The sequence below is a fragment of the Kogia breviceps genome, chromosome 18 (genome assembly GCF_026419965.1).
Source record: "Kogia breviceps isolate mKogBre1 chromosome 18, mKogBre1 haplotype 1, whole genome shotgun sequence".
In the NCBI taxonomy this organism is placed as follows: Eukaryota; Metazoa; Chordata; class Mammalia; order Artiodactyla; family Physeteridae; genus Kogia; species Kogia breviceps.
In genome coordinates, this window is record NC_081327.1 from 50091814 (window position 1) to 50118677 (window position 26864).

The 26864-nt window shown below is 44.9% G+C and overlaps 1 protein-coding gene across 3 annotated transcripts in view; it reads right to left on the bottom strand.

The window, feature by feature from the left end:
- Nucleotides 1-26864, bottom strand: part of MAF (MAF bZIP transcription factor) — a 362091-nt gene that overhangs the window by 320682 nt on the left and 14545 nt on the right. For 2 of the 3 annotated variants that reach the window (XM_067020403.1, XM_067020402.1), the window contains one exon: nt 24600-25020. The exons of the other annotated variant lie outside the window; for it this stretch is intronic. The gene's annotated coding sequence lies outside the window, so the exon portion shown is untranslated. Of the gene's footprint in view, nt 1-24599; nt 25021-26864 lie in introns of those variants that run through there. 3 annotated transcript variants of the gene reach the window in all.

Consider the following 26864-nt stretch of genomic DNA (forward strand, 5'->3'; position numbering starts at 1 on the left):
CTGTGCCTCAGTTTACTCATCCAAAAAATAGCGATAAGTAATCATACCCACACTATAGGGTTGCTCTAAGGACTTAATATATGTGAAGAGTTTAGAACGGTGCTCGACAAGCATCAGCTACGTTGGTGATTTTCCATCATGGGTTCTCTGCTGTCTTTGTACACATACAAGCTCTTTTCAGCCAACACTCTATCTGACTTCAGCTAGTGAGATTTTTTTTTTTTTCTTAAATTCAATTCCATTGCTAGTGCCAGCTATATCGATGCTTGGGCTGCTGGGGAAGAGCTAGGAAAGACTTTTCTGCCAAGGTAATTTCCCAAAGTTTCCGTTTTTGGAGGAGAAAATTAGACAATGGCCAAGATCAGCAGTTTGAGGGTGGAGGAGAAGCAAGCTGGAGCTTCTCTTTGCCAACGATCTTGTCACAGCATTTTCCAGGCCCCCAAGTGCAGAGGGGTGTGAAAACATCCCTGGCCGGGAGCAAGAAGAAATAGACCCACCACCAGAGTCAGCCCAAATGCAGAGCACAAATGGACTAAGACTATTTTGGTTCTGGGACCTGCCTGTAGCCTACAATTTGTATCCTGGCTACTGTTTACTAGTTTTGTGGCCTTGGGCATGTCAGAGTCTCTGTGACTCAGTTTTCTCATCTGCAAAACAGGGATCATAATAGTGGCCAGTAGAACAGAATAGAGAGCCCAGAAATAAACCCGCACACCTACGGTCGAGTAATCTTTGACAAAGGAGGCAAAAATATACAATGGGCAAAAGACAGTCTCTTCAGCAAGTGGAGTTGGAAAGCTGGAGAGTGCACGTAAATCAATGAAGTTAGAGCACTCCCTCACACTATACACAGAAACAAACTCAAAATGGTTTAAAGGCTTAAATATAAGACAGGACACCCAGAAAAGAACATAGGCAAAACATTCTCTGATAGAAATCATACCAATGTTTTCTTAGGTCAGTCTCCCAAGGCAACAAATAAAAGCAAATGTAAACAAATAGAACCCGATCAAACTTGCAAGCTTTTACTCAGCAAAGGAAGCGATAAACAAGATGAAAATACAACCTATGGACTAGGAGAAAATATTTGCAAATGATGCAACTCGCAAGGGTTTAATTTACCCTTGATATACAAACCCAAAATACAGAAACAACTCATACAACTCAGTAACAAAAAAACCCAAACAACCCAATCAAGAAATGGGTGAAAGACCTAAACAGACATTTCTCCGAAGATGACATACTAACGGCCAATAAGCACACAAAAAGACGCTCAACATTGTTAATTACCGGAGAAACGCAAATCAAAACTACAATGAGGTATCACCTCACACTGGTCAGAACGGCCATCATTAAAAAGTCGACAAATGACAAATGCCAGAGAGGCTGTGGAGGAAAGGGAGCCCTCCTACACTGCTGGTGGGAACGTAAATTGGTGCAGCCACTATGGAGAGCAGTATGGAGGTTCCTTAAAAAACTACAAATAGAGTTACTGTATGATCCAGCAATCCCACTCCTGGGCATATATCTGGAGAAAACCATGGTTCTCAAGGATATATGCACGCCTATGTTCATAGCAGCACTATTCACAATAGCCAAGACATGGAAGCAACCTAAATGTCCATCGACAGACAAATGGATAGAGAAGATGTGATACAAATATACAATGGAATATTACTCAGCCACAGAAAAGAGTGAAATAATGCCATTTGCAGCAATATGATGGACTTAGGGCTTATCATAATAAGTGAAGTCAGACAAAGAAAGACAAATATCATCTGATATCGCTTACATATGGAATCTAAAATACGATACAAATGAACTTACTTACAAAACAGAAACAGACTCGCATGATCTAAAACAAATTTACGGTTACCAAAGGGAAAAGGGGGCAGGAGGGATAAATTGGGAGTTTGGGATTGACAGATACACACTACTATATATAAAATAAACAACAAGGTCCTACCGCATAGCTCAGGGAACTATATTCAATATCTTGTAATAAACCGTAACGGAAAAGAAAAAATAACAGGGACCAACTTCCACGGGATTGTAAAGATTAAGTGTGATGATCACTGTTATGCCTAAAGGGTCATCCTTCAGCAATGCTAGCTATGATCACAAAAACAGGGATCATTTGTAATTTCTTTTTTCTTCAACTAATGCATATGAAGTGCCTGGCGTACGCTGAATACTCCGCGGAGGGCGAGGATACAGGGGGAACGGGGATTCATCCCAGCCAGTTGAGCTGCACATCCGAAGGAGACAGGCAGGTGGGCTGGGGCCATAAATCTAAGACTCGAAACGTTAGGCAATCGGAGAAGGCTTCCTGGGGGGAGTGACCTTCAAGCCAAGGTGCTTCAGGGCAGTGAACATTGCAGGTTGTGATGGGAGCAGCTCAGGGGAAGCTCTCAGTGGCTTCTCTCGGCCACTTGCACAGATCGGAATGTGAAACTCTGTCCTAGAACCTGACCACTGCATGGAGCAGACCAGCCACAGACCACCCAAGGCAACATACTTTACAGTTGGTACCCTTTGGTCTCCGGTTGTTTGGGTTTGCGGGAGCCATTACAGTAGCACAACAGTGTCGTAAAAAGCCGGAAAGCAAAGTGTTAAAGGGAAGGTGTCCATTTATGCTTGCGTTAGATGGCGAAGGAAGGGAGGGAGGGAGGAAAGGAGGAAGGAAGGGAGGAAGGGAGGAAGGAAGGGAGGGAGGGAGGGAGGGAGGGAGGAAGGAAGGAAGGAAGGAACGAGCGGAGGGAGGGAGGGAGGGAGGGAGGGAGGGAGGGCGGGGCAGAGGTGGGTTGGTTGAAGCAGCCCATCGCAAGGAAATTCCATGGTTTAAAGTCATGTAACCTCTGCTGAACCACTTTGATCAGCTTTGTCATTTCAAACGGTTCAGTGCTTTCTATCTTCAGGTTAACATTAAAAGGCATTCTTGGACTTGACTTTATATCATCATTTATTTTCTCACTTAAGAGCAAAGGGAAGGCTGGGGTCCAACTTTTGGGGATCAGCTCCATTATATTGTACAAAAAAAGCAGAGCACGGGGGTGGCTGAGCCCCCTGAAGTAGCAAAGAATGGGGTATTTTTCACTGAAAGTTGGAAAGCAGTTCCAGGCCCTGAGGATGCACCATCGAGCCAAACCGATATCCCTTGTCTTCCTGAATCTTACCATCTAATTGCGGTTCCATTGACGAGCCCAGTGGCTTTCCCGGGGAGAGCAAAACCAACCACCCATCTTCCCTTTTAACCTGGTTCTCATGTTTGTAATGGGGGCTTCCGATCCTTAGGAAGCTTTTAAACTCTAAGAGATGATGACAGGGTAACCTTCACGCTTCCTTTCTCTGAAGTCAGGAAATCATTCAGAGAATTTGTTGATTCTTGGCTGGACACATGCACTTCTCTGCTGAACCAACAGAAACACCACAAAAACCCCTACCCAGGGTGTGTCTCAGTGATCTCTCCTGGTCGCTGTGTGCTTGTTTGGGGGTTGTTGACTTTGATCTGATTGCCGTTTCTGAAACCACAGTACAACTCGTCACACACGAGCATCGTGCCTGAGGACAATGGCCATGGTTTGAGTGGGCTTAGCTAGTAACCGAGCTTGCAGCACCAAGAAGAGAGCCTGAGGAAGCCCCTTGCTTCCGGTTACTGATGGTTTGTGCACGAACGTAGCACTCTCATTAGAATGAACCACTGTGAAAAGAAGATGGGAGTTTGGTTTACCACTTGAATCGCCCCGACCATCTACAGAGCAAGACCCAAAGGTCCCAGTCATTCTTTCTCTTCAACAATGTGCATCTCTATGCAAATTCTAAACCCTTGACAGCTGGCAAGAATCAGACAGGGTCTTTCATGGGGGAAGCCTGCCGGTGGCCGATTCACAAGCCACAGCCTTCACCCTGAGCTGGTGGACATACCCCTTACCTGTTGCCCTGCCTTCCATTCAACAGGAAAAACGAGAAACAACTGTCAGGTGATGGAAAAGCTTGAGCCTTCTACTGTTTTATTGACTTGTCACTGCAGATAAATTGACTATAATTTACTTCAAGAGTAAATTACTAGATGTTCATAAAAAAAAAAACTGTTGTACATTACCGTCCCTAATTAAGATGTTAAACATGATTCCATTTTTAAATTGGAGGAGCCAGCGGAAATGAAAAATGCTGATGAGCTGTATTTCACTCTGTTGTTTTCCTTCCTCTCGATCGCATCAGTTCATGGTTTGGATATCTGATGGGCACATGCGGTAAGGAAAGCAGAACATGGGTCTTTGAAAGTTCTAACTAACATATGATTGTTTTGGTTTGGCTTATTTTGTTTCATTTTATTTTCCGTTTCTCCCTTCGGTCTCTGTCACTGACACTATTCTTTAAAGAAATTCTGTAAGTCACATATTGCTTTGGAGATCCAGTTGGTTAAATCAGAGAAATCAAAAGAATCGGAGATGAGGGCTAGAGCAGGGAAACCTATGCAATCCTGCATCCGGGCGTTGCAAATTAAGTGGAGCCAACCTATTGCTGAAAATTTTTTAAAAACCCAAACAAAAACACAGGCTGTGTAGCTAAGCATAAAAAACAGCCTGAACTATGGTGTTTGTTTTTCCCCAAAAATACGGGATTGTGGGAGATGTCTTGGGAAGAGGGACAGAAAATGTTCTCCAAAGCCAAAGCGAGTTACAACAATTATCCACACCATTCAGAACGGAATCAGACGGACTGGGAAAAGAGGAAGAGATGTGTCTGGTGCTTGACAAGAGTGGCCCCCAAAGCTAGGAATCCCGGGGATAACTATTTGCCTTCATTAATTTAATGTATTTGTTGAGAGCCTGCCGTATGCTGGGTAAGCAAGGTACGTAGGAGCCAAGAATGGACACAACATGATATGTACCACTGGTCCCGAGCTCACAGCCACTTGTTGCTCAGCTCCTTCTTGTCCTCAGCCTTCCACGTTCCCAGTTCGCCCTGCAAAACATGTCCCCTTTCCGTTTTTACCCCCCTAGCTTCTCGAGGCATACGTAACCCTTCTGATCCTCAAATCCTCAAGGTCAACCTCACGTCTCCTAATATCCAGACCAGGTCTTGTCACAGCACTCTCTTCTCAGACTTTAAGACACTGAGCACAGTGGCAGTGAATTGCTTCCGTAAAGCCAAGCTACCCCCAGCACTCTTCACAACAGCCAACACACTGAAACAACCTAAACATCCACTGACAGAGAAATGGATAAAGAAGATGCGGTACATATCTACAATGGAATACTACTCAGCCATAAAAAAGAACCAAATAATGCCATTTGCAGCAACATGGATGGACCTAGAGGTAAACATACTAAGTGAAAAAGAGAAAGACAAATACCATATGATATCACTTATATGTGGAATCTAAAATATGCCACAAATGATCCTATCTATAAAACATAAACTGAATCATAGACATAGAGGACAGACTGGGGGTTGCTAAGGGGGGGAGGGGGGTGGGGGAGGGATGGAGTGAGAGGTTGGGGGGAGCAGATGTGAGCTTTTTTTTTTTTTTTTTTTTTTTTTGCGGTATGCGGGCCTCTCACTGTTGTGGCCTCTCCCGTTGCGGAGCACAGGCTCCGCACGCGCAGGCGCAGCGGCCATGGCTCACGGGCTTAGTTGCTCCGCGGCATGTGGGATCTTCCCGGACCAGGGCACGAACCCGTGTCTCCCGCATCGGCAGGCGGACTCTCAACCACTGCGCCACCAGGGAAGCCCAGTGAGCTTTTATATACAGAATGGATGAACGACAAGGTCCTACTGCATAGCACAGAGAACTACATTCAATATCCTATGATAAACCATAACGGAAAAGAAAGCGAAAAAAATGTATATACATGTATAACTGAGTCACTTTGCTGAACAGCAGTAATTCACACAACGTTGTAAATCAACTATACGTCAATTTAAAAATACTGATAAATATTAAATAAATAGATAGATACTGATTTTGGGCTTCACCAGAAAATAATAAAGCCAAGGTATGCCGAAGGATTGTTGAAGCTGTAGATGCGTAGGGACAAGGGTTTGCTTTGTTCCCACCTATGATGTTCCAGCACCCCACTACCTCACGCAATAGTTTCTTAATAGGTGATGTAGCAGGTGAATGAATAAATTAATGGAAAGAATGAAGGAATGACTTAAGGGAATGGATTTCCTCATCACGTTCCAGGTTCTAGTGGTCAGAGACACAGTTCTTGGCCCTTAGAAAAATCCATTTTCAAAGCATAAAGGTCCATTGTCTAACCAAAGCACACATCCATTCACCTATACTATCTACACCCTGGGCGCCAACTAACAGTACAGGACACTTCTCAGCCTCGTCCCCAAGCACAGACCTAAAAAAGCAGACTTCCCAACATGTGCAGTTTCAAGGTCTCTCCAACCCCCATTCGTAAGCCTCTCTGCTTTGGAGAAGGTCCCCCACTACCTAGCTGCTATCTGGAGTTCTAACCCAGGACTTATTCCTTAAAAGAACAAGTTGAAGAGGGAAAGAAAACATCATCCCAGCAAGGACTGGCTCTGGCTCGGAGACCACCCCATCCTTGTCCTTCTGGATCCAGCCCCTCCCCTGGTCCAGGAAACAGAGTAGATGCCTCTCTCCTTTTTCAGAACACCCCACCCCAAAAGAAAACAAACAAAAAACCCAAACCCAAAAACTCTTCAGGGTCCTCTTTTAAATTCACATGTATCTACCTGTCAAGAAGTTCTTCATTTGTCCCTTCTCCTATCCCTTCATCCATTCAGCAAATATTTATTAAGTACGTATTACACGCAGGTGCCATGCTAGGTGTCTGTACTACACAAGCACCTGGAGCTTACACTCTGGTGGATCTCACACACAGGGTGAAGGCCATGTCTGTAAGGGCAATGGACTTTCCAGGTACCAGCCAAAGCTAAATCTCACACTGGCCGTTGGTGGTTTCTCAACCCAATAACTGAGGTAACTCCCAAACTCTAGAGCTCGGTATACCATCCAATGATGTAGCCACTGGCTCTGTGTCGCTACTGAGCACTTGAAAAGCGGCTGGTGTGGCTGAGGAACTGAAGTTTTAGTTGTCTCTGCTTTTAACTGCTTTACTTTTAAATTTATAAACTAAAGCAATGTACATTCCCCGCCCCCCCCTGTGAAGCACACCTTGATTGGGTCAGACTCTGTTTCACAGTAAACACTGAACATCTGGCAACCACACTGAGATACACATCAAACTTCAGAGACTTTGCACACACTCACGAAATGATTGTAAAATACCTCATCAATACATTTTTATATTGATCACGTGTTGCCATCATACTACGTACGCTGAGGGATTGGGTTTTAACTAATTTTAGAATTCACTTCACTGTTTCTTTTTACTTTTTGAAATGTGGTTGCTACAAAAGTGAACATTTTAAATGTGGCTTGTTTTATTTCTATGGGACAGCAGTGGTCTGGGTGTCTTAATTACATAAAAAAAAAAAAGCTAGCGAAACAAACACAACACGTAAAATGGGTTTGATAGCCTGGATGATCTCGGGGGCTGTCATATCTGATTTCATCTCTCATCCTGATTCAGGGGGTCACCTCTGGCACTTCCGGTTGGGAAGGAGGAAACTTTCTGCTCCCTGTAAAGTTTTTCACTTTCAAAACTTGTCATGCCGACTCCTCAGAGCACAACCACTTGTGATTGTTTTGGGATGCAGGGAAAGGCAGCCTCAAACTATCAGCTTGGGTTTGAAGCTTCTTCTTAATCTAGTTCACAATCCCGTGTATTTCAAAGGCAGAACCGGTGAACCTTCCAGCGGGATGCATCTCAAGTGTAGCAAGCCCTGCTTTCAGCAGGTCCCCGTCCCCATGGCCACGGCCACCTCCTCTGGCCTCCTGGGACTTCCCACTAAGATGCTGTCACTGCATAATTACATGTACAGTCCTGCTGGGCAGCCTCTCTCCTCTCCACCTTTGCAATTGTTTTGTTTTGTTGGAGAGAAAGTGGAAGGAGTCTACCTCAGTCCTGGGAAGCATGCCGACCTTGCTGGAACACCTTCTTGCATCTGTTACCTGGAACTTTCGTGTTCTGGTCGCAGTGGGGGAGGCAGGAGGAATTTGGGGGAGGAAAGTGAGGAATCAGCCCACAGCTGAATAAGGGCCATGGTGTCACAGTGGAGCCCTATGAACCCATCATGCTGGCGCATTTGAAAATAATACATCTGTGAGTCTGATAACTTCTCTGCTGGAGTGAGATTTCAATTGGTCAGCGTTCTAAGCAACTGGGGGGACTGGGAGGGGCTTGGAGGGGCCTAGGCTGGTCAGGAAAGATGTACAGATGAGAAGTCAGGCGCCACGCGGCTGCCCAGCCCAGCAAGTGGCATCTCGTTTGATGAGGGGGGCTGATGGCTTCAGGGGGAAGACACCGTGGAAACTTCTCGCCAACCAGACACGTGTGGAGTGCTGATGCTGGCCTGGCACCTTGCTGTGTGCCGGCCACCTAAGCCTCTGACCACGCCACAGCACGCATCCCCTCATCCCTATTTTCCATGGGAGGGGACCAAGGTCAAAGTGTGACGTGCACGGTGTCCCCCTGTAGAGTTAAGGGCGCTGAGAAACCACCCATCCCTGACTTATCCCCACGAGTCCTGGGAATCTCACGAAGAGCGAGAAGGCCTTCGGTTCCTGTGGTCTGATTTTCAGACTCTCTTTGGCTATCGGTCCCTTTGAGGCTCTGACGAATGCAGTGACTCTCTTTCCAGAAAAATGGACTTGGATGGAATTTTGAATCCCGGTGTAGGGGATTTTATAAGGTCCTCGAAGGTAAGTCTTGGGCTGTCTGGGGATGGATAAACTGCATATAAAGAAAGGCTACCTACTATCAAAATGCAAATATTAGCTAGAAAGGGGGGACTCATTTGATCTGGTTTTTGATTACTACTTTATTATGTAAAGTAATATATGTAAATATATTGAAATATATATTACATATAAAAATATATATTACAAATACATATATACATATATTGTATATATGTAAAATATATAGTTTAAAATGTATAATAAATACGTATGAATATAAATATACAAGGAAATAAATATATGAATATATTTTTTTATCATACATGTATTTTACATATATACATTTCATAACACAGTAGTAATCTTATATAAAAAAATATATAACATATATATTCCGTTTGATCAGTGGCAGCTGAGAAATGAACCTATATAAATCGCTGACTTTTCATTTTGTTTGTGTTTTCTTTTTAAAATAAATGAATAAATAAATAAAAGGCCATGGCCAACGACATTACCAACCGGTCTCGTTTTGTCTCTTTCCTGTCCTGGCGCGGGTCAAACCGGCTGGGGGTTTACATGAGGTCAGATCTTCAGAAGGCAAAGCACGGCCTCACCCCCTGCAGGCGCTACGGGCCATCCAACCTCCCAATAGCCCTCGGCGGTGGGGCGGTGGTGAAGAGCCCCCACCGGATGGACGAGGAACCAGATTTGCTAGGGGTCACACGGCTAGCTGGGGCCAAGGCAGAGCCGGAGGAGGGCCTGTCTGACTGCAGCAGCAGTGCTCTCAGCCATCGTGCTCTCCTGCCCTCCAGGAGATCTCCCTGGGCACCAGCAACGTCACTCCCACGTGCTCAGTCCGATGAAGGGTGGGTCTGGGACGGGCTCTTGGTGGATGTCCCGGCCCTCCTTACCACCACCTCCAGGGAGAGACCGATACTCAGCACTCCCAGTAAAGAAATCCCCTCTACAGGTTAACAGGCCTTCCCATGTCCAGGTAGGTGTCAGCAAAGTGCCTTCGCATCCACAGAAATGGGATCTTCTAGCTGCCGGCCAGCATCTCTTTGAGCCGCCCACTTATTTCTCTAAGGCTCTAAAGCTGAATTTTCTCCTGCGTCGGAGAGCTGGAAGTTAAGCTTAACGTGCAAACCTTTATTTTCCAGAGAGGCAGGTTGGCTTTCCTGTATCGACAGACTCCGGAGCTTAGATTTATTACAGAACGGTAATCAGGCAAAAGAATAAATACACTGCATCTTTAATTCATTAATCACCTCGGAAAGCAAAATGAACTACAGTAAAGAAGACAATATGTTTTTCAACGCTGGGGATGGGGCGACGAGGGAGTCCGTTTCTCAATAAAATCCAGCTACTAAAATCCGTTTTGCGTGAAGATTAGAGAAAGGACAGTTTACTTCTGGGGCTGGGAGCAGCAGGCCCTCTGCAAAAGAGTTCTGGCAGGACCAGGTGTCTGTGGACGGCCCCTGGCGGAGCCTGGTGTCTTCTGGGTTCCTGTCGTAACTTACATCGTGAGCCAAAGGCTGGCCAAGAAACCAGGCGTGGGAGTCAAGCAGACCTGGGTTCAAATTCATACTCCATCCGGAAAATGGGGAGGGCGCGGGGTGGGACACCCTAAATCACTTATTGCCTTGAGACTGGTCTACCTATGGGATGTGGGTCCCGGAGGTGTTTTGTTTTCCAAACATTTCACGTCACCACATTCAAATTAAAGGAGATCTGTACCAAGGCTGGGAAAAAAAAATCTCTGGAAGCATAAATGAAACATCAGTTTTTCTGATCAGCCGCACACAGCTGGGCACTTTGGACGTGCCATCTGGCTTGAGAGTCTTCGATCTGGCCTGGAATGCTAGGAGGCTGCCCTATTCCCACTGTTGTTCCTCAGTCCTGACAACCTGGAAACTAGAAATTAGCTGACTTCTCACCTATATAACAGAACTACAAAGTGAGAAGGAGTTAGTCAGCATCTTAGACTCTTCAAGGGGGAGAATCACGGTCCGGGTAAAGATATAACGGGAAGCCATAATAATAGATCATGTTCATTGACTGCTTCTAGGGACTCTGCATAGATTATCTCTCATCTTCACAACTACCCTTCAGGGGTTTTGGACCTATTACTGTGCCCATTTTACAGATGAGAAAACAGGTCCGTAGAGGTCAAGTCCTTCCACCGAGTGTACAGCACCAAGTGACTCAGCTGGGAGGATAAGAACTGCCACCACGTAGCAGGCACTTCCTGCCTACTAGGCTTCATCTGTAGGACATCATTTATTCTCACCAACCACCTAGAAAAACAGATGTGACTATTCCTGTTTCATTTATGAAGTCCAAAGAAGCTCAGAGATTTTAAACCAGGGTTTCCCAGCCTCAGAACGAACGACATTTGGGCCTGAATAAGGCTTTATTGTGGGAGCTGTCCTGTGCTCTGCAAGGCGTTTCACAGCATCCCTGCCCTCCACCCACCTGATGCCAGTAGCATCCAGTTCCCTAAGTCACGACGACCGAAAATGTTGCCAAACCATCCCTGCTTTAAACAAACAATGAGGTCATGCAGGTGGGACTGCAGAGCTGGAAACGGCACCCCAGTCTACCTGAATCCCCCATTAATCGTCTTCCAAATGCTGTTTCAGTGACCTTGTGGCAGAGGTTCTCAAATGTGGCCCCATTGCAGCATCACCCGGGAGCTAGTTAGAAATGTACACCCTGAGGCCCCGTCCCCAGAATGCCTGAATCAGAAATGCGAGGGGTGGGGTCTACTAGCAATCAGAGTTTTAACAAGTCCTTCAGGTAATCTTGCGCTCACTGAAGGGTGAGACCCGGTGCCTTACAGCAGTGTGTCTTAGCCTTGGCTGTGCGCTACAACCACCTGGGGCTGTTTGCAAACGACACCGATGCCCGGGTGCCACCTCAGGATTCTGACTTAATGGATCTGGGTTGGGAAGTATTCCAGACGATTCTCACGGGGGAGCTGAGGTTGAGAACCACCAGCCTCGAGCGAGCTGCCCCTGGTTCTCAGGGAGGCCTGGGTCGAAGTCCAAGCGTTAAAATTAAAAACAGTCGAGGTCGGTCCCCTGACCCATCCACCCGAATCTTGGACAGAAGCGGCAAGAACCGGGTAGCGATTCCCCACTCTCAGCGCCTCAAGCCACCGCCCCACACACCCAGCTCCCCTCGCTGACCTTTTTTCTGGATCCCTCTTTCAACGATTTACCTAAATCTCAAAACGTTTTGGAAGGTATTTAGTTGGACTCCGCACCAGCTCAAGAGGTGAAGGAGGCCACGAAAATTGGCAGGTGAATGCTCTGCATTAAGTCAGACATATCTACAAGGTAACGGAACCATTGCTGCAGGAGGAGATGGAATTCAATTTCTCCTTTAACAGTACCTAAGCATCCTCCAAGGTCCTAATCCCTTCCTCCAGCCACAGCCTTTAGTTCTATTACTCACCTACCCCTCCTCCGCCCTGGCTAAGCCCATCTCCTCACCATCCTTTGCAAAGTCCCAAGTCACTCCCTTTTTAACCTGGCCCTGTCCCCTCCCATCCTGTTCCCCACAGCCTGGAACATCAGACCACTTCTTCTTAGATGCCCATAACTCTCCATCCTTGAAGATCTTTCTTCGAAGCCTCCAGTCCACAATAATCACCCCTTCTCTGCTGCTTCTGTGCTACCATCAGAGCAGCAGTGTGCGTGATACATTTGATAGATTCCATCCTGCTCTGTTCCGTTTCCCTTTTTTTTTGTTTGTTTGTTTTTCATCTGGGCATCTCAAGCAGTGGTGTGCTGCTAAATGTTTAACAAATGGCTCTTTGGCAGAGGATGGAGGCCAGAGAAAGGACTCGACTTTATTAGCACTTGTATTCCGTGCTGCAAATATTCCCACCACAGCCGATTTCGTGCTACCGCGACGTGAAACCACTGAACGTGGAATTGAAAGAGACGCATACAACCGGCTCTCGGGAGCTCGCAGGAGCGGGCGCTGCTAGCTCACCAACGACAGTCGATCCAGCAAACATCTACCGGGAGTATGCTCTGTTCGATCCCCTGTGCTAAATGCTGAGCGAAAGGAATGAAAGACATGGGTCCCGGATCAGAGTCTAGCGCCGCGTAAGGGGAGAAAGGGTCTTTCAGAGGGACCCATCACAGGCAGAGAAAGTGGTAAAAGGAAAATAAAAAGGGGGAAGCAGTCAACTTTGACCAACTAGACTCTGAGGTTGCTTTGAATCCTGGGGAGAAGGATCCTGAACATTTTTGAGGCAAAGGAGACACAGTTATCACTGGTCACTTCTGCTGCTGCCTGAGTGGGGGGGAGCACAGCCTGCTGGCATCACACGTAGTAGATGCTGCCGTGACTCGTTCATTGAACCCATGGAAAACTTCCAGGAGGCTGGTCCTATCATGCCCACCTAGAAGGGAAGAGACTTTCCCAAAGTCACAAAGCTGGAAAGGTCTGGCACTGATGTCTGTAACACCCTGAGCAATCTCTCAGCGTTTCCAGGAAGGGAAACTGGAAAGCGGTCCTTTGTTACATCAAAGCCTGCTGAGCTGCAGACATCCTGGAGCCCTGGGGGGTAGAGAGAGAGGGGCCTAGAACTTGGAGGATCATCTCTACCCCCTAAGCGTCTCATTTCTCTTTTACCCAGTGATCTCAAATAACCTGTCATTTTACAAATAAATGCTTCCTCTGCTGAAGCAAAACAAAACGAGTTTGAAAAACGTCTGGTTTGTGCCAAATCCTGAAGTGTATGTAGGTGGTGGCTGAAGCCTCGGCTGCTTCTAGCGGGCTCCCCCCACCCCATATTTTTTCCTAATTTGTTACAGTGCTAGCATGCTATGGGAATAAAATAACTTTGGAGAAATTTTCAGAAAATGCACCCAAGACCAAGTACCTTCCCCGCAAAAGGAGCACTAAAGGCAAAATTTTAAGCACACCAGTAACCTCTGCCCCTAGACCGGTGGGTTGAAATCTCCCTATTCTGGCGTTTCCTGGGTTCCTGCAGGACGCGTCTGCAGGATTTCCTGGCTCCGCATAGGAAACTTGCCTTGACACCCAGTCAAATCCAGGTTCACCTTGGAAACGCTTGCCCCCTTGTTGGAAACGCTTTTCAACCACATTAGACAAAATCTGTTTTACACAATTTCTCTGCAGGCATCTTGGCCCCTGCACCAAGTTCAAAGAACAAGGGCTGCAAAATCTACCCCTTTACTCACCACCTGGTACCCAACCCACTCTTCATTTTGCTCTTCCTAAGAGAAGACTGCAAGGGCGTTGCTGCATTTTAACATATATAACTCCCAAATTAAAAACTGAAAGAAGAAACATATTTTTCTGTCAATGGCTTAAGGGGATTGCATCTCTAAGCTGCTGCTAAAACTCCCTTTGACTTTTCCACATTTGTAGCATTCTGGAGCAACTTGCTGGAGTCAAAGAAAGCAGTGAAATGTCCACAACCGATTTCAAAGCCCCCAAATCCTGTATCAGTGGAGGGGAGCCTGGTAGCCACGCCAGAGGGGACCTTTTTCAAAGAGGCATGTGTAGGAACTTACCAGGCATTTCTGCCCTGCATCTGCGATTGATGTTAATGACAGACACGTGACCAAATCCCCACACCGTTCTTTGAGAAATGCGCCTCCCTCTCTTCTGGCTAACACTTTTGGCCGGGACAATGCAGATGACACAGAAAAAGGCTAGAATAGAGGGACTGCTGCCAGGGCTCTGTTGACTCATTACTACACAGGAGTCTTTTATCTGGCGGGGAGGGTGGAGCCAGATGGATTAATCAAGAGAAAGGGTTACACCTGAATGGTTTCACATTTGTCAAAACGAGCGCTGGGCACAAGTGGCTCCAGAGAAAGGAAACACGCCAACCCTCAGGGCACCAGCCACACTAGTTCATTCTTCTCCCTCATTTTGTCTTCTGTTTCCATGCCCTCTTTGGCCTGGCCTTGCACTTTCTTCTCCATCAGATCCCTGTTCACCCGTCTTGGTCCATGCTCAGAACAATCCTTCCTGCCCAGCTCACATACAGAAACACACAGTTTACTCCAGCTACGCCCACACTGCTGTGTTGAGTTAAGATCCCCAAGCACAAAATGTGTAGAAGAGGGTATCTGGTCTGTGAATATTCTGTGCTATTAGATATTACAAAAATTAGCCCCCTAAGATGTTGTGCAATGTACAGGCTCACGATAGTGTACGACACTGCCCGTGGCCCCAGATTCCAGCCCAAAGGGATTATTATTATTATTTGGTTAGGAGTGAGATGAACATCGTTTCAGAAGATTATTGGTCATCTGTATTTATTTTTTCTAAAAGCGGCCCATTTTCCTATCGGGTTGTCTACCTTCTTTCTTATGAATTTAAAGGAACTCTTCATATTAAGGAAATTGGGTCTTTGACCATCTTGCAGGTTGCGATTTGTTTGTCTTTTGATTTCGTTCATGGCATTTTTCCTATGCGTAGGTCTTAAATGCTTATGTAGTCTAATTTACCAATCCGTTGCTGTATAGCATCTGGGTTTTGCATCAGGCTAAGGAAGATCTTCCCTAAGTTTAAACAAAAAAGCTAGTTTCTTTTTGCTACTTTCGTAGCTTTTGCCTTCCCATACGATGTTCACAGAATGACCACCCTCCTCCTTTTCACAAACCCCACAGCTCTGGGAAAGCGTTTACCAAATAGGACCAGCATGTAGTGTTTTCAACTGTCTGTCTGCATCAATAATAAACCTTGAGAGCAAGAACTGTGCCCTATTTGTTCCTGAATCCTTCAGCACCAAATCCATATTCTAGTGTATAGCAGGTGCAAAATAAGTGTTCGTTGAATTAAATCTTAAAATAAAGCCTAACGACTTTGATGCCCAACCAGCCACCGTGAAAGCATCTATTTTCCAATAGCTCTCCAAAAGAGGACGGACGTTAAGAAATAGGTCTGGTGTAGACCATATTTAACAAGTTGTCCAGGAAAGGAAACTCAGCCCACAAAAGTGTCACGGAAATGTGGGGATGTGGGTTTGTGGAAAAGCTGGGAGAGGTTTAAGAGAACACCCTCTCATTCTGACAGACTGCAAAAATGTCATCTTCATCATTCAAGGAATTCTTACCAGGCTCTTGTTCCCTGTTTGCTTGTTTGTTTGTTTCTTGAGCACCCGATTCAGGTATACTCTGCCACTTTGCCAGGAGGATCTGAGACAAAGACGCCCCGAGCTGCTCCCTGGGAGGGAGCTGTGCTGGGTACAAAAAGAAATGAGGCACGAACTCTAGGCTCACAGAGTTTAGAGCCTAAGAGAAGACGAGAAACTTAAAAGGTAATTGTCTTACAAGGTAAAGAGTGCCTCCAGAGCGGGCCCATTTTGGGGTGGTTTAATGCTATGCTTTAGTGGAGAATCAATGTGCCTGACAGCTCGTGATCACACATCTTGGTTAATTCTAACCAGAGGCATTTTTCCTCCGTCCTGTTTCTACCACCACCCTGATCACCCATTGACTAAGTGCCTGCTGGTAATGATGGACAATAATACAAACATCTCACTGGCAACTGCAAAACTATACGCAAATACTTTGGACGATGTCTATCTTTGTAAGCTGACAACTAAATACGTTCTTTTCTTTTCCACGCAGAATTTTTAAAAACACCGTCCTGTGTCTAAAATCAGCCGTTCTGCCAGCTCGAGATCCTCAGTCTCTCTCTTGGTTCACGTGCTGAATCCCTGACAAACTGGTCCCTTAGCTGATTGTGTAGACTCATAGAAGGCCTCTAATTCGAGCTCAACTGATCCACTTCCCAAAACACAAGAATTAAGCCCAGCAGGGTAAACCAGGGAGCGTGGCCTGCCCAGGTCACAAGGCTGTTTAGTGGCCAAGGCAGGTGTAAAAAAATGGGGCTTCTGGACATCAACTCAGATTCTCTTTCCCTGTGTGCCTTATTTGACTGCCTGAGCCCTCCTTATAAAAAACAGAGTTGATGTTAATAGAGCACTAGGAAGGTCCGAGGAAGCAGGAAAAACACAAAGCAATTGTTCATCCCTTTTAATTTTAAACTGGACCTGAAAAAAATGCTGACGTGTAAGACAATACAATAAAATATGGGATATTCACCAGCAGCTTCTTCACCTTCTGGGTTCCCACAGCTGTGTCTCTGGACACTTCTACTAGGAGTTCTCAATCATGGTTGTGCATTAAAATCACTGGGAATTAATTTTTTTTAAAAAAATACTGATGCCTGGGCCCCACCAGCCTGTGGAGAACACTGCCCACTTTCCATCTTGCATTTCATGCCCTTAATATACACCTGTGTCCTTACACTAAAGGAACAGAAACCTGAAGGCAGTTTTTATGTCCAAGATTTTAAGAAACTAACAGGCTCCTTCCAAGACCTCAGAGTCCTTTGGAAGGCTCATCCAACCACAAACAGCCAGATCCAAGTTGACAGTGATCCTGGGTTTTTTAATCACAGCAGAGGATCCCAAACGGGCATCCTAAAAGCCCACGGGGAGCCTGTGAAGGCAGTAATGTGACCCATGAACCACTGCTATCATCGTAAAGACCCACAGGATAACCCCCATGATCAGCTTTTCTTTGCTTTTGATTGAATATATGTCAGTGGAATTATACCACTTCTCTTGCTGATCAGAAGCCCTAGAGCTTTCTTTTTTGCGGTACACGGGCCTCTCACTGTTGCGGCCTCTCCCGCTGCGGAGCACAGGCTCCGGACGCACAGGCTCAGCGGCCACGGCTCACGGGCCCAGCCGCTCCGCGGCACGTGGGATCCTCCCGGACCGGGGCATGAACCCGCGTCCCCCGCATCGGCAGGCGGACTCTCAACCACTGCGCCACCAGGGAAGCCCGAAGCCCTAGAGCTCTTATGGAGGGCTCTGATTAACAAAACAAACACACCGAATTACAAATGAATCCTTGAGAACATGGGCTTCACAGGAGGAAATTAGTAAAGGGGTACTTTGGTACTAAATAAAATAATTAAGTCAGGACTTCTTTACCTAGCCAACCATTTTTCAAAACTGCCCTACTGTTATTTCCACAAGATGGCTGATTAGAAAACAGGTTCCATGTTCAAATAAGTTAGGAAGACATGTGCCACCCACGTTGGCCCTTCCCTATGGAGGGTCACAATACATATTAGCATACAAAGGCTCCGAGATGGAGGACAGCGAAATTAAATGTTTAACTTGGTCTAATGCATGATTTCCCTAAATTATTTGACCACAGAACTTACCAAGTACACCTTAAAACAATTTTTTTAGGGGTGATGGTAGTTCTTGAGGGGAAGGCAGACAATAAACGACTGTTCTAGGTTCTTCCCCATTTTCCCATTGTGACAATGCTTACTTTAAGGCAGAGGGAAGATGTCCAGTATCATAAGCACAAAGTTATTCTACAACAAATCAAAGCTTGCACAGTGTCAAGGTCAAAGTTTTATTCCACAGAATACCACCAGGGTCAAGTATGGCAGGATGTTTACTCTGTGCCAGGCGCTTTACATACATTATCGTATTTAATCCTTTGCAGAAGCCTTTGAGGGACTAACCCTATTTTACAGATGCAGAAACTGTGTGTTCTTTGTCATGTGACTAGAGGTTTTGCTGACAACTTTGTATTAAATGGGCCTTTCAATGGAGTGCTTTAACGCTCATTTATCTTCACTATCCAGCAATTTCCCGAGAGCGTCAGTTCTGCACCTGACACTTTACACATTACAGGGTATTAAGGAAATGTACCATCTATTATTTTTTAAATGCTCTTGAAATGACAATCTTTATCTCTGAATAAAGGCTGCTCCATTACCTACCACAACCAAAACCACAGAATCATTTGTTTTTAGAGCCAGAGGGGTCCTTAGGGTCAAGCTCATGAGAAGTACTAGCCCCAATCTTCTAGATCCTTCTGAGATTATAATGCATTTTCTTCTAGGCGTCACTGAGGAAGGGAGGAGAGCTGAGCCCACACAACCTGTGCTGAGGTTAAGCACTGAGTTCTTTAGCTGGGAAGGAGGGGATGAGCTGGCTTAGGCAGGGGTGGCACGGCGTCTATAGCTAGAAAATCCACATGACTGTGATGTAAGGTCAAATCCTATCTGAACTGCTTCGTGCCTGAGTTTCTGCATGTCTATAAAGGGGATTAAAGTATCTGCCCCTCTAGTGGTGAGGATCAAAGGTGGCACAGGTCCTGGCTACCAGGAGATGCTCCATCAATGGTAGCTGTCCTCATCATGGCCAGTGAGGCTTTGGATGACCTCCAAAGGGCAGGGCTTGGTGGAACATCATGGTCTGCAACTCCATGCAAGTTTTCTCTAACTCCTGACCAACGGGTACCACCGCAAAGTGACCAGAAGAAATGGTGACTATCAACTCCGCGTTAAATATTTTAAAAATATGATTCTCACAGTCTCTATAACTGCAGGGTTAGAGGGGAAAAACAAGTCATCAGCTTGAAGCCTAGCTCATTTCTGAAATCCCTGAGAAGTGGGAGAGGAAAATAAACTCTGTACACGTTTGATAAGATACATACACGTTTTAATAATCAATATGTATGTCTACTGCCCCTTCTTCTACATTTTCCTCTTCCTTTTGGTGACCTTTGCAGAGACTGAACTGCAGATAACCTCTGACTCAGTCTCCTCAACATCCTGGTTACGTGAGCTGGCATTCTAGTTGCAAATGTATGTCTCTGGTACCTTTGTAAAACTATGTTCCAGTTTCAGAAAATAAGACCCCGCTAATGAGCAAATCGCAAGTAGAAGATCTGCTTTGAAAAAAATCAGATTTCAATTAATGCGATCATCTGGCAATGATTTAAAATGATCACTTGTTTTGCCAACATACATATATATCCTTCTTTCATTAAACATATTATTGTACCCCGTTATGTGTTGTGTTCACTGTGTTTGTAATTTATAGAATACGTTCATTTATTTTATTTTATTATTGTATTTTATTTTACTGGAATGTTTTCGGGTGTGTTTGTTTAGGTTTGCGCCAGGGGACCTCCCATTTTGCCCCAGTGACTGACCCACACCAATCTCTCCTCAGTAATGAACCTCAAGTCTCAAGGCCTGGCACTCATGGGGATGCTGATAGCTATATGGATACCTATGATCAATTTCATCTCCATTTTCACACAATGTATCATTTTTCAAATGTAAAGAATTTGTGTAGCGTCTTGTTTCTAGGTAGAATTCTATGCCCCTCTTCATTTCTCATATTAACAGCTTAATATGTACAGCTGGAAAGGCAGAGAAGGAAATCTATAATGAGAAAACTTCAGGACTCCCCCAAATGAATAACTCTTGCCTTCAGTGTGACAAATATGAAACAGGGTTTGACACGCAAAGCCTTTCAAAAAAAACCTACACTTCCAGGTTCAAACCCAATGGTCCTGAGAAATAAAGGGCTAATTTTTGTTTGCTATTAATCACAAATTATTTTTTCCTTTAAAACATTAATTAAAAACATGAGATGGAATACATATTTCAGGTGACCAGCAGCAAAATGGGAAAATACCATGTGTTTGGAGTTTTAGTGCCCTCCTAGTACAGAAATTTATTTGCAGCAAGCAGAAAACAGACAGCAAGCATAAAAATACAGCAGAGTCTCCCTAGTAAAATTATTTATCAAGCTAACAAGGGAGGGACCTTCTAGTAACAACAAGCCAACAAGCCAGTGAGGAAAAGACACGGCTTTATATTTTACCTTTGGGTTAGCAACCCAGTAAAAATGCCAACTGACAAGCACTTCACATAAACATTTCTTTCTAAATGAGCATCCTTGTTAGAAGAAAAGGAAAAAAAAAAAGTCTTTCTAGCTAAGGCACGCTATATAGCCTACAGACAGAGAATTCGAGCATGTATACGCTGACGCCTTAGTGCTGAAATAATATACCTTAAAAAATAAGTTAATGTGAATGATGAATGGAGTTTACAAAACAAATTCAAAGTTCATTAAAGAAAATGTGCTTCTATTCCTATCAGGGAATCCTCTTACTTGTACGTTGACAGTCAGTTTTGTAAGATGCTTTTTCAGGGCTAGCTTAAGAGCCTCCAGCAAAAAAATACATACACATATATTCATATACACAGATATACATGTACTGACATTGCCTCTCCTGTACGGCCTCATTGCTATATTTTTTCAAATATTTATTTTACGAGCAAAACCCCAAAGTCAGATTTTACAGTTTAACGATACCAAACTCTGATTATACAACACAGGTCACTTTACTGCAGCTTGCAATAGCCAAAAAGAAAAAAAAAAAGAAGAAGAAAGAAAGAAAAAAAGGGGGGGGGACCGTCCACTTGAAACCAGGCAGTGGCCTGATCTCAATTAAATTTTAAAGAAATAGTAAAAACATGCCTTCTCAGAATAACTGTGTCCTCAATAGCTTGGCAAGTGACACCTGATGAATTTACAATGAAATCACACACTTGAATCCCATCTTTCCTAAAGTGAAACATCTGATAAGTTAATCGTGGCAAACATGGGAAAAGGGCCTTTTTAAAAATTGTATCAGGAAAGAATGCTGGAGAAGATGCAGAAGCTGAAGAACACCGTAAAATGCTGAGTAAAGACAGACAGAAACATCTTGCTGGATCTGATACCTCACCCCCCAACCCTCGCCATCACATCGCCACCAATGCCTTAAAAAACACAAATTTCTCAGCAACAGGGATGGAAAAGTTTTCATTACTAATATCAGCGGGCTCGAATAAAATAGGAGGAAAAAAAAATAAAACGAAATCCTTCCTTACTTTTGTTTTTTTCTTCTCCGGAGCCGAGCGACTCTCACCGTGCTGCTATGAAAGCTCCAAGCTCTGACGGACAAGAGAACCCTCTGCTGCAGGGCAGGAACCGGGCTGTGAGGCCCAAACACGCTCCAACTCAAGTCCTCCCAGCTGAGCTTGGGAGCGGGGCCTATTAACGGCCCACAAACGTGTAGGGAGAGCTTACCGCACGAGTCACGTGCTATTTTGTTCCACTGACCTTCGGGCGTTTTACAGGAGGGCTTGTCAGGACGCTACAAAGTGAGCAAAGATCAGAGCCAACGGAGGTAACATCGTAATTATCCAGGTTCCCCGTGGAGACTAGAGTGTTTCAAACGCATCCCATTTTCCCCAACAGTTTTATCACCAACAACTAAGCTGGGGAAGACTTCGAAAGCAGCGAGTTGTGGTTCCAGAGGCTCCACTAGGTCAGGCGAGCACCGAGCACGGGGGAAAGCAAGGCTTCCTGGGAAACAAAGCCAAGGTGCCTCGCATGCGCATGCGTGGTGAGTCTCCAGAGGCTGCCTGAGCGGACAGGACCGCAGCTGGAAGCCCTCCGCCCCGGGCCGCGGGGCAGCCCTGAGGTCTACAGAAATCCTCCTCGTCCCCAACTGTGGCTCCTTCCCTGCACGGGGGGACTCGGGCTCACATCTCCAAACACGCCTGTTAAAGCACATGCACCTTCCTTCTACTATGCAGTGGTGAGGAACTGCTTCCGGGCTTTAAAAGGAGAAAAAGAGAAGAAGAAGAAAAAAAGAAAATGGCTGGGAAAACTGAATATCACATAAACAAAATAGCCTTTGAGCATCAGGACAGAACTGCCAGGAGGCAGTAACCACTGAAGCAAAGAATTAGACAGCGGTTCTCAACTGAGGTCCAAAAGGTCAAAATGAGTGAAGGAATTTCTGATCTCTCGGCGACCCTCGCCGCTGTGACGTGAGAGAGGCCAGTCCTCCTGTCCAGCAGGCTTGCCTGGCCATCTGAAAAGCAAGGCAGGATGTCCAACACTGTCAAAGGTATCGTGCGCACCCTAAGATTTATTGAAAAGACTTTAATGGCTCTATTAGAAAGAGGCGGGGTGGCGGACGGTTAAATAAGAGAAATTTAAAAGGAAACAGAAAATTCTATTCTCCATTCAAAACTTTCAGCCCAGTAAGAGATGCTTCCTCCGCCATTTCTTGTACATCAGGAATGAACCTCATTCTAAAATATAAACAAACCAGAGGCACGCCATCGCGGTATAGACTCGAGCCCTTTAATTAAGCACCATGTGTAACAAAAGGTCTCCATCCTGAGTAACTTTGGGTTGGGGGTTCAACTCTGGTGTCAGAATCCCTTTAAATAATTGCACCTCAACCCCACCCCACTCAAGACTCAGCTTGGCTGCCGGCAGGAGCCCAGGAAGAAGAAAAGAAACTTTGTTTGAAGAACCCAATTTAAAGGAGGCGTCACCGCGGGGTCAATTTCAGATCAATTCAATTCTCACCTCTACTGCCTACCTGCCAGCAAATGAAGTTACTGTGCTTTTCTATAGACTGAAAGGACTAAAAAGAAATCGTCACTTGCTGCATGTGGATGACCCGTTATTAGAGGATGGATGCTTGCTGGGGAAATGGCAAAAAACAAACTCCCTTCCTTTTTTGTCATTTTCACCTCACCAGTGATGAAGGTGTAGGAAGCGCCCCTGGATTGTTAATTAGGTGTTAATATCTTCCAGCAGTTTATACTGGAGGTCAGGGCTGTGTTGTCTCCAGTGACAATAACGGTAATTCCCACAGCTGACTTGACATTCCCACTCAACACCTGAAACTTCTTCCCCCCTCCCCCCCTCAGTATTCGTTCCCATCTGAAATTATATAAATGCTAATAGGTTTGTTATATTTCCTGTAGACGCTGGAAAGGGAGGCACTCCGAATATTCCCACTGGCTTACCCTTGTCCCAGCATTTTCCAAATACTGCCTAAATAAATAAATAAATAAATAACCAAAAAATAAAATAAAAGCAAACCCAACCCTTCTGCATAGCTCATTTATTGCTGATAATTTCATTAGGTGCCAGGAAAAGAAAAAAAAAAAAAGGCAGACACTAAACAACAACTTTACAGTAATTTTTGGATCGAGGAAATGAAAGACTCAGCAAGCGGCAGGAGAGGAGAGTTTCAACATTGGCATCTGTGAACGGCAGCAATAAATCTGAGATTTTGGCAGGTGACTGAATGTGTGCTTTTAGAACGAAAGCTCTTTACAGAAGCATCATTTTGTTTTAAATAACGAGTGCTATACTCGTGCAAAAATGCCTTCTTCCTTCCCCCCACCCAAATGCATGATGTTCGTTTCTTTAAGGCAGCCCCTTTGATAGCAGTCTAACGTTGGCTGGAAATAATGTGAGTTCACGGAGCTGCTTGCCCTGTACCTGCTCTGCCATAATTAATTGATTAAATCTGCTCACTAGTGGGCCAGTGTCCACAGAAAGGAAGACAGTAGGCAGCCTTGTGTGGAAAGGGGGATGGGGGGGGTTAGGCAGGCGCATAATCTAATGAAACAAACAACAACAACAAACAATTAGGTAAGTTAGTCCCAGTAATAAAACACTGTAAACAGAATTATTTTCCCTCATTTTCTCAGTGCCAACAAATACAGTGATGTAATTTGCGTAAGACGTACTCATGGAATCTGTGACGGATTGGTCTGCTCTCCGAATCTGCATGCCAGACAGCATCCTACTCCTTGCTCCCGTCTTCCAGGACGGGGCATTTACTCTCAAAACTGAGTACCGAGAAGCCCTGAGGGGTCTGCAGTGAAGCCAGAGTCAAGACCAGCCATGGTTCTCACTTGGGCTTTTCAAACCGAGGCACCAGGAGACGAAAACTTACGGTCTGTGTTTTCACATGGCCTTTGCGTGAGAACACCTCATTCACCATTTCTGTTAAAATATTTTGATGGAGTCTGCAAGGGAAATACGGTTATGACATCTTTAATTTTATGTGTGAATTACATAGCTGTGCTCAGGTACCCACACTGACACTGGACGTTGGGAAACCATGCTTGCGTTTTATTTCTGGATGATCACTGACGACCTGGGAGGACACGTTACACAAAGTAGAAACAAGATTTCGGAGTCCTTTTACTGTGTTCTTTGTTTATATCCCAGTTCATAACAGAGTAAAGCCTTCCTTACATTGCTTTGAATTCGTGTCAGCATAGGTACAGTCAGGATAAAACATAATCCACTCAGCTAATTGCAAGACTAGGAAAAAACATAGGGATGGGTTACTTAGAACCCGGGAAGAGCTGTTTCTACAAAGTTCCATCAGGAAACTCCCACCACGGGTGACAGGAAAGCTACCAACAGGCCTCTCCCCTATGTATATGTGTCCGACCTGCCCTGCCCCAGGGCAGCTCGGTTAAGGCTCGGTTGCATCCAGATGGGTCTTAGCCAATGTCAGGAACATCTGTAATGGGTAGAGCATACACAATCAGCAGGCTAAGGTCCACCACTATCTCCTGAAATTAGTGTGTCAACACACAGGATGAAAGAGCATGTATTAAAGGCCTGCTTTCCGTTTCGGTGCCAACCACGAGTGGTTGTGTTACCTCCGTCTGACAATTCACGCTAAGAGACAGCCCCTAAGGTGAATTCCAAAGCCACTCTGTTGCCTTAGGGTCAAGCGACACCATCACTTCTTTCCATGGTGACGACGCTAACATCACCCCTGACCCAGGGATGCTACCACGGAGAAACGGACATCAAATAGCAGTGTGGGACCGTTGCCTCTCTTGATCGGCACGTTAGAAGACTTTGCTTAGAAGGCACGACCTTGATAAATCATGCACTTGGGTAGATTTGCGTACGTTAAGCTGGAACATGCACGAACGGGAAACGTTAGGATCAGGGATGCTATGGAAATGGAGAATTTGATCTTTTTGTGATACCACTTAGGACGACTATTTTGTAAGATGCCCAAGAACCGGAATATAATCTAGACTGTGTTTCTGAGAATAAATAAAATAATCAAATGCCTCCCCAAATGGCTTGTGATTTAATTCTCACGCTCTAGCCTAGAAAATTGCCAGAAATAAGCCGCAAAGTTGAACATAGTGGAAATCGGCAAGATAGCCGAAAGCTAGTGATTCCCCATTTTTGGCTTCCAGGACTGAAATCTCTTAACCAAAGTGACTTTCTGAAAATAAACTAAGTAACTGTCCCAAGAGCATCAAGTACTGAACTTTTCATATATCAGCTTATAATGTCTAATACCACAGAGTAACTTGGAGGAATTGTCCTCTTCTCCAAATTCCCCATCTAGCCAAATGCCTTTCTCTTCCTCACTCTCACCTGTCAATCATGCTCACAGCTGAAATTTGATTTCTCTCCCGCCGGTAACCTTATATGAAATATTATGGGGGGGGGGGGGTCAAGACCCGTGTGAACCTTGCCTTAAAAGTTCACTCAGTCTTAGCTCAAAATGGATGGTTTCGGTGTAACCAAACCTGCCCGGTGTGTCTAGATCATTATATTTAATAGATGGCTTTCAAACTGCAATGATAAGGACAGGGATAAAAGAAAGGAATGAAAAGAGCAAGGAATGAAGTATTGGTATGGCATGCATACACAAGGACACACAAATTAATCCCAGAGGTATACGCTTAGTTAAAAATCTATGTATGAGAGCTGTTAAAGAAAATGTTAACTTTATTTAAGGCTAGGAAAGAAATCATGTTAAATATTCACAGTCCAGTTATTCAAAGCCTGGCCTTATAATAGCGTGTAAAAGTAAGTAATCATATACCATATCTGAAGAGCGGGGGAAAAAATACGGGTCTGTTTCCTGACACCCTCAATTCACTGGATTCTTAAAGTGTCTCCTTCTCCAACAGTAGCCATTTGACAGTGGGACTTAAACCCAAAGCTGTATTTCATGCAAATTTCTCAGCAAGCAAATTTAATAATAATAATAAAAAAAAGTCAAACTTCATTCCATTAGCCAATAAGACGTAACAGGAATACATAAAACGATAACACTAAGTAATTATTGGTGTAAGAGTGTCGGTCTAGCTCTCTAAACGAAGAGGATTCATAATTACATTCACCCCGGGATCCTTGTAATTGAAAACCCATTTAAATAGCTTCATTTCATTTTTTTTCATAGGTGAAAATCACACTTCTGCCTCCCCCTACCTACATTTGAAGTGAGGAGTGGCTCCAAACTCACATTTGCACACAGGAGGGGGACATAATGTGCTCTGAAATCACACTAAATCCTCCAAATGTGAGTATGGAGTGAGTTACAAGAGA